Consider the following 9326-nt stretch of genomic DNA (forward strand, 5'->3'; position numbering starts at 1 on the left):
CTCAGCTTACAAAGCAAAGCACATACATACAGACGTTATTTAGACTAGCAGTGGTTGAGATAAACTAGGAGACCTCCCACGTTGTAGTCATGCTGTTACACACTCCTACAAACTCGATAACAACCTATTGACTCAGTCTTGTTCCACACAAACAAGGACAACAATTTATTTTACTACTGAAATAAAACAAAATAAAACAAAATAAAACATGCAGAGTTTAGATTAAACTCCAACATCTTTAAGGGTATTGGCACTTGATTTTTTCTTGCTTTGTGTATGTGTAAATATAAATTTTAGTATGTGATATTTGGAAGTATTACATGAATTTGTGTGTTTCTGTGATTTAGGACTTTATGAATATGATTTGGATGGTAGGATAGCTAGAGCCGTGGAGTTTAATATCGGAATCAAAGCTATGAGGGACATATAAATTTGAATTTTGCTCAAGTTTTATTGTTGTTTGTGTATTGCATACTATTAATTATGCTTTTATTTGTAATTTTTGAAATGAAAAACCCAGCTGAATCAGCTGTAGAGAGAGACATTTTAGATGTAATTTTAGGATGGTGGGTGATCGAGCATTTACTGACATTGTTTATGAAAATCGAAATGGTTTCGCCAAATTCTAACTAATCCAATGAGTCTTGCCAAGGAGCCTTTCATTATTACACATGTTAGCATGTTTTCTTTGGATTGCTCACATGGTACTTTTTGTATGACTAGGAACAATTGAAAGTTTTGTTTAATTCTCTCTTGAGTTTGCCCTTATATAGACCTAGATCATCAAACTTTTCAGTTTCAGTTTGTGTGGGTTCTACACCCCTACCATGTTCCTATTGATATTCTTCTGCAGATGAATTACTGTGCATGTTAGCATTTTTAACTTTGGATTGCTCACATGGTAATTTTTGTATGGCTAGAGCAATAATACCTGAACAAGTGAAAGTTTTGTTTAATTCTCTCTTGAGTTTGCCCTGAGGCCAAGATCATTAAACTTTTCAGTTTCAGTTTGTGTGGGTTCTACACCCCTGTCGTGTTCCTATTGATATTCTTCTGCAGATGAATTACTGTGCATGTACTGCATCTTGTAGTATAAACTTTTTTTATTGAAATATGAACATTTGACAAGCTAGGGGCCATTCGACTTCCTTGTGTTGCATTTCTTTTAGTTCAGGTCATTAACATTGGTGAGTAAGATTCCTGAGCTCAAACTGTAGTTGCATTTCTCTATAACGTTAATATGCAGTCTTGGTTTTTATGTTGTTTACCCATAAAATTAAGTCATATGTCGCTAAAGAAATGTACCTTTCGTACTTTTATATCTTAAAGTTTGGAATTGTACCCATATGTCCCTAAAGAAACGAAAATGATACACATATATTGAAAATAAACAAGCTTTCCTGAACATATAAATTGAAATTAACCTCATCTGTTATAAAAGTCACCTGTTCCAGAGTCAAGTTTACAAAATTATAAACATTTTGCTTTGAAGTTTATAACTACCAAGTCAAAACCAGGTTCGTTAACAAACTCGATCACCTCAAGTAAATTATTAGCTGCAGCATTTTCAAGGACATCTTATCAGGCAAGTCCGAGACAATGACCTTAGGATCCTGTAGTAGGTTACTAAAGAAATTCAATGACGGGGAAGAGATTGTAGAAATCCAGAAGATGTCTGATCTCATTAGACAATACAACTTAGAATGGTAATTTGCGTCGGATATCAAGCCAAACAAATAGAGCACGAAACGGGGAGCTCTATCGCTATATAGCTGGTAGAAATGAAATCTTCGTACAGGTATAGAAGGGTTGCTCCAAAGCAGTTACCCTTTCGATAACTATTTATCATGCCAAGGTTTTTAATTTCCATCTATATATTATCTTATTACTTCAGCCGGCATTTTATGAAGCATTTAGGCTAACTGTGGTGGAGGCAATGACTTGTGGACCCCCAACATTTGCAACTTATCACGCTGCCCTGGAAATCATCGAAGATGGTGTTTCTGGATTCCATATTGATCCATATCACCCTGAAAGGGCTGCTGATATAATTTTAAAATTTTTCAGCGGTGCAAGGAGGATTCAAATTACTGGAAAAAAAAATTGATGGAGGGCTTCCAAGGATATACGAAAAGTATGACCTCCTAATGTTCTTGGTTAAAATTAAAAAATAGTTAAGTAATTTGGCGTTCAAATGCTTATGACTGTTATTTAGGTATACATAGAAGATATATTCAAAAAGGCTTATGGCACTGGCTGAAGTTTACAACTTCTGGAAGTATGTTTTTAAACTAGAAAGGCGTGAGACAAGAAGATATCTTGAAATATTTTACATTCTCAAGTTTCATGATCTGGTGTGCTTTTTAGTAATTTTAGTTAAATGATACTCCCTCCGTCCCTAAAAACGTTTCCTATTTGTGTTGAACACGTTTGCCAATGCACACTTTTGATTGTTAATATCTTTAAATTCATATTAATATTAAATATAAAAATTTCACTTTATTAAAATACTGATAAATACGAATCCAACGAGATCACTCATGACTATGTTTGATATTATAGATTAGACGTAAATTAATAGTCAATCGCTTACTGTGAACAATACCGAAAGTCAAATTAGGCAACGTATATCGGGACGGAGGGAGTAGTACTAAACTTGATAACACATGCCCGCACAATACGCAACATGCATGTTACCAAATATTTCTAGACCTTTCTAAGCTTGTTTACAACTCAATGAATCAGATGAAGTCCGTTCCTCTGATAATTGACGGTTAGCATTGCTGGAGCTGGAGAAACTTAGTTATTTACGACATGTTAATGTTGACTAATCTAGAGAGAGTTAGACCAATTTGTGTAGAAGCAAGAAACAGATTGAGCATACAAATTGTGTGCTTAACAATTGCGAGTAGAAGATGCGTATCAAGTAGTAGTACTTGGGGCATATGCTGGTTGTGGTGGAAGGGCATGTTGCCTACATTCTTGCCCCGTAGTTCCGAAGATTGATGACCCGTGATTGGTTTTGAGGCAAAGGGAAGTTGGTTCTATTGATAAAGATGGTCTCAGGTCATGCATTGGATCAGCTTCAGCCATGGCATAAACAAAAGTAGTAAATCCACTTGCTTGAGAATGCATACTTCCAGACGCTTTAGATGCAGCAAAAAAGCGGGAAAAAACTGTACTTTTTATACTCCCATTGTTGCTTGAACTGCTACTGCTTGCAGTCAAGCTAGCCACCTGGACTGGTGTCGGTGTGTCATCTGTAGTCTGTGTTGATTTGGGAATAGGATCACCTTGTGACTGTTGAATCAAAAGCTAGGTGAACACCCGTTTATTTCATATCCATGTAAAACTTTAAGGGTTTAGGGGTGTAATTCCAAACTTTAAGGTCCAAAAGGTACATTTTAAACTTATCTGAACATCGGTTGGACAATTACTAAAATAGCCCTACCGATTTCTGAACAATCTCGGGTCAAGGGTAAAAAACACATTTTGGATACCCGATGGATGAAAAGATACGCTTTCAAACTTTAGGGCTTTATGGGTAAACGGGTGCAAACTTTGAGGGCGAAAAGGTCATTAAGCCTATTTTATATGATTTCATTCCTCATATTTGTTATATTTTCATTGATTTGGATTTTTATTAATTAGATTTTAATGTTTTATTTTAGGAAGCAAGGAAATCCTAAATTTGGATGGATTGGAGAATAAGAGTTAAATTTGGAGATTTATTAGAAGGAAATTCGGATTTATTGGATTGCGTGCGCGCAATTCACTGTTTGGGTTGTATCTTGAGTTCTAGAAATCAAAATTGGACGATTTAACAGCCCACGCGAACCTAACGGAATTATCTTTCATTCTACAGAGGTCCAAGTATCAAAATACAACTGGAGCAGCCCAGATTTATTGAAGAAAAGTCAGCTGTGAATTTTTCTTTAGAAACCGAATCAGTTTATTAAGAAACATGCTTCTATTCTCCTAGAAGCATTAAAAGACTTTTATTATATATACATAGAGACATATACAGAGGGACGGAGATCATTACTTTTCTTCTTGTAAAAAGATTGAAAGTTTTCTTCTCTATTTTCATTAATATCAATTATGTGTTCTTATTATATTATGTGTTTTGTTAATCTAGTTATGAGTGTAGATTTTTAATCTAGGGTTAAGTTGAACCCTAGTTATGATTGATGTATGATTTTCCCAATTCCACAAATTAGTTATATTACATGCTCTTGGTTATTGAGTTGTGCTTAATTAACAATAACTGGTCAGACGTGATTATGTGTATTGTTTGAACCCAATATCTATTTATCAGCGAAAGTTGGATTTAGGTGGTTGTGATTAATTCAATATGGACATTAACTTCTTCATGAAAATAGGTAGAACGGATTGTTAGGAAGTTAGGATGTTGTGTTTAATGTCTCTAAATTGCATGATACCATAAAAATAGGCTCAATTGTATTTTAGAGAAGTCATTAATACTCGAGAAAGGTTATTGATATTTTATAGGGCGCGTCTTTCCTCGTGAGTAGTATATGATTGATTTGGGGTGGGAAATCTTAATTGCATTGATTCATGCTAGTGGGGATACTTAATTATGGATGTTTTTAGTTATTTGAATAATACAACGTATTTGCTTTAGTATAATTTTAGTCAATCAATCTCTCAATTTTTTATTGTGTTACTTGCTTAGTTAAATCAAGTCAAGAATTACTAGTGATTGGTACCTTTGTCTCTATGGGATCGACTCTGACTTACCCTACTACATAGTTAGAAGGATTTGTTAAGAATTATTATTTGATAGGCACGCGACAGCCTTGTCAAATTTTTGGCGCCGCTGCCGGGGATAAAACAGTATTAGATTAGTAAATTTTTGGGTTAGTTTAGCTAAGACTTTTAGTTGTGTGCTTCAGCTATTATTCCCTTGTTATTTGATATTGGGTTTCTAGTTTTCTTGTTGCATGCAAACTCAAAGTTCTGGTACCGAAAACTTGATTGCTTTTAATCCTGAATTGAAGCTACAACAAGAAGACAAGCTGGTGCACGAAGGAAACAGAAAGACAAGGAAGTTATGGGTGACGTAGTACCAGCTAAAGCTCTCAATTAGCAGGGTATGCCAGACACTAAAGACGTACTCTCCAGTATTCTCAGACCAACAGTCATGGCTACCCACTTTGAAATCAAACCTCATTTCATCCAATTCGTCTCCAATGATTCTTTTGTAGAATTGTCCACTGAAAATCCTATTGATCATCTTGAGAGTTTTCTGGAGAAGTGTGGTACAATAAAGTTGACTAATGTTAGTGATGATGCGATAAAGCTGCGATTATTTCCATTCTCTCTTCGTGATGCAGCAAAATATTAGTTGAAAGATGAAGTTCCAAACAAGTTCACTACTTTGGATGGTTTAGCAAAGGCCTTTCTATTCAATTTTTTAGTCAGAAGAAGACTGGAATGACATATCTAACTTTCATCAAGATGTTGAGAAGTCTCTTCATGATGCATGGAAAATTTACAAAAGGCTTCAGAGACAATGTCCTCATCATGGCATTTCTGATTGGTTGTTGATCCAGACATTCTACAATGGGTCAACATAAGAATTCCGAATTTTCGTTGATGCTGCTTCTGGTGGATCTATTATGAAGAAGAAAACTGAGGATGCGAAACCTTTGTTAGATGATATGGCGTCTAATGATAACTATCCATATAGTGACAGAAATCATCCTAAGAAGGGAGGTAAGTATGATGTTGATGCTATAACCATGTTGAATACTACTATGCAGGAAATGGTTAAGAAGATTGAGAAATTGGTTTCTAGAACTTCATCTCTAGTTGCCTCATGCGAGATTTGTGGTGTAGTTGGACACACTCAAAATATTTGTCAGTTCAATCCCTCCGGATTAGCAATGGAACAAGCAAATGTCATTTACAACCACAATCAAAAGCAACAATATAATCCTTACTCTAACACATACAATCCAGGTTGGAGAGATCATCCTAATTTCTCCTCTAGAAATACTCAGGCTCAAGCTCAACCTCCACCAACTCAGCCACAAAAATCTAGCTTGGAAAATCTTTTGGAAGGATTTATCTCTACACAGGAAAAGAAGAATGTTGATTTTGATGCAAGTATCAATGAGATGAAGGCTCACAACAAGTTGATGGAGAATTCAATTACTCAAATTGCTCAGCGGTTGAACCAACTCAACAAGTCTTCACGTCAACTTCCTGGCAAAACTGAGCAACAACCAAAAGGTCATATCAATGTTGTAACTCTTAGGAGCGGAAAAGAATTGCCAGAACCAGATTTAAAGTTGAGCAAAAGTATTGTGAATGCTAAAAATCATGAAGATGACATTACACCTGAAAAAGTGATCGAATAAGAGGCAGTCGAAGAAGAGAAGAAAGAACATGTTGTTGCTCCTATTAAACCGTATGTGCCTCCTGTTCCTTTTCCACAAAGGTTGGCACAAGCTAAACTTGAGAAGAAGTATGGTAAATTTCTTAAAATTTTGCAGAAGCTGCACATTAATATTCCATTCATGGATGCTTTATCAGAGATGCCTTCATCACAAAATTTCTCAAAGATATATTGTCAAGGAAGAGAAAGATTGAAGAAAGTTCTACTATCTCATTAACGGCAGAGTGCAGTTCCATATTGCAAAATCATCTTCCGAAAAAGTTAGCGGATCCAGGTAGCTACTCTATTCCTGTCAAACTAGGGGATGTTGAAATCAAAAGAGTTTTGTGTGATCTTGGAGCAAGTGTCAGTTTAATGCCATTATCAATCTGTGACAAGCTTCAGATGGGTGAACTGAAACCCATGTGTACCTCTTTACAACTGGTAGACAAAACTGTAAAATATTCTTTTGGTGTACTTGAAGATGTTCCTCTCAAGGTTGGTAAATTTTATATTCCATGTAATTTTGTTATCATGGAGATGGAAGAAGATGCAAATATTCCTACCATTCTTGGAAGACCTTTTTTAGCTACTGATGAAGCTATAATTGACATGAAAAATGGAAGAATTTTGTTTCAAGTAGGAGAAGAGAAGATGGAATTCAAGCTCCAAAACACAATGGTACACCCTTCTATGGATGAGACAATCAACGGGGTGGATGCTCCAGAAGAAGTGATTTACATCAAAGCCAACATTTTATTATGTGAAGATCCACTTCAAGTTGTTCTGGAGGGTGACATGGATGAAGAAAATAATGAGTGCATAGGCTACAAGAAACTTTTGGATGTAGCACCTCTAGTTATGCTTGATCATTCTATTGTGATGTGTCATGAGGAAGTTAAGGAGAGTTCAACGCCTCCTCAGGTAGAACTAAAACCACTTCCGACATCTTTGAAATATGTGTTCATGGACCCTAATAATTCATATCATGTTACTGTCATTGCTGAGCTTGACGACATTCAAATTGAGTTATTTCTCACTATTTAAAAAAAATATAAAAATGTCATTCGGTACACTATTGATGATATTAAGGGCATTAATTCATCATTTTGCACACATAAGATAATTCTTGAAGACGAGCAAGCTATATTGTACCTCAACAAAGACTTAATCCTAAGATGATGGAGGTAGTCAAAAAGGAGGTTTTAAAACTTCTTGTTGCAGGTATAATCTACCATATCTCTGATAGTAAGTGGGTTAGCCCTGTGCATGTAGTTTCAAAGGAAGGAGGAATGACCGTTGTCAAAAATGATAAGGGAGAGTTAGTTTCTACTAGAACTGTAACAGGGTGACGAATGTGCATTGATTATCAAAAATTGAATAAAGCCACCAAAAAGACCATTTTCCTCTCCCTTTTATTGATCAAATGCTTGAAAGGATGGCAAAATATTCTTTTTTCTGTTATTTGGATGGATATTCAGGTTTCTTACAAATTCCCATCCATCCAAACGACCAAGAAAAAATGAATTTTACATGTCCATATGGTACATTTGCATATATTTGGGTTATGTTGTGCCCTTCCAACCTTTCAACGATGTATGATGGTAATTTTCTCTGATTTTATTGAAGATATAATGGAAGTTTTCATGGATGATTTCTCTATTTATGGAATATCATTTGATGCATGTTTACTTAACTTGGAAAAGGTGTTGCATAGATGTAAAAAGTTAATCTAATTTTAAATTGATAAAAATGTCACTTTATGGTACAAGAGGGAGTTGTTTTGGGTCATTTTGTCTCAAAAAGAGGCATCGAAGTCGATAGAGCTAAGGTAGAGGTTGTTGAGCGCTTACCACCCCCAACTTCGGTGAAGGGAGTAAGAAGTTTTCTTGGTCATGTGGGATTTTACCGCCGTTTTATAAAAGTTTTTTCATAATTCACTCGACCTCTAACTGAACTCTTAGGCAAAGATGTCCCTTTTGTTTTTACCGATGCTTGCATTGAGGCTTTTTACAGGTTAAAGAAAGCTCTTATCTCTCATCTAATCATGCACCCACCAGATTGGAATTTGCCATTTGAAATCATGTGTAATGCTAGTGATCAAGCTATTGGTGCAGTCTTAGGTCATAGAATGGATGGAAAGCTTCATGCCATATATTATACAAACAAGACCTTAGATGGAGCTCAGATCAACTATGCAACAACTGAGAAGGAATTTCTAGCAGTGTGTATGCTATGGAAAAGTGTCCATCGTATCTTGTTGGTTCGAAAGTTATTGTTCACAATGCAGCATTGAAATATTTGTTGAGCAAGAAAGATGATAAACTTCATTTGATACGTTGGATTCTACTTCTTCAAGAATTTGATTTGGAGATTAAAGACAAAAGAGGAACTGAGAATGTGGTTGTTGATCATCTTTCACGCCTTTTTCTTGATGGTGATGATAGTAAAAATATTTCAATTAATGACTCATTTCCTGATGATCACCTATTTTCTCTTGCAAGTATTGAGGTTCCTTGGTTTGCTGATATCGCTAACTATCTAGCTAGTGGTACAATTCCTCATGGTTATTCATCGCAACAAAGGAAGATATTTTTCTATGATGTGAGGAAGCACTTTTGGGATGATCCTTTTCTCTATAAATCTTGTATTGATGGAGTCATTAGAAGATGTGTTCCAGAAAATGAGATTGCCTCGATAATGTCACATTGTCACGATTTACCATGTGGTGTTCTTGCAAGTACTACAAAAATTGCTGCTAAAATTCTTCAATGCGGTTTTTATTAGCCAACTCTCTTTAAAGATGTCCACCAATACGTTTAATCTTGTGATCATTGTCAAAGAACTGGAAATATCTCAAGAAAAAATGAGATGCCTCTTAATAACATATGAGAAGTTGAGACTTTTGACGTTAGGGGAGTTG

General features: G+C 35.5%; 1 non-coding gene and 1 pseudogene across 1 annotated transcript; one reads left to right on the forward strand and one right to left on the reverse strand.

The window, feature by feature from the left end:
• Window positions 1–1599: 1599 nt before the first annotated feature.
• On the forward strand, window positions 1600–2778 carry LOC141720195 (sucrose synthase 2-like; annotated as a pseudogene).
• Window positions 2779–5449: 2671 nt separating this feature from the next.
• LOC141722080 (small nucleolar RNA R71) lies at window positions 5450–5554 on the reverse strand. The gene has a single exon (XR_012575112.1). It is a non-coding gene; the product is annotated as a small nucleolar RNA R71 (small nucleolar RNA).
• Between the last annotated feature and the right edge of the window lie 3772 nt (window positions 5555–9326).

Source organism: Apium graveolens, chromosome 4, assembly GCF_009905375.1.
Source record: "Apium graveolens cultivar Ventura chromosome 4, ASM990537v1, whole genome shotgun sequence".
Taxonomy (NCBI): Eukaryota; Viridiplantae; Streptophyta; class Magnoliopsida; order Apiales; family Apiaceae; genus Apium; species Apium graveolens.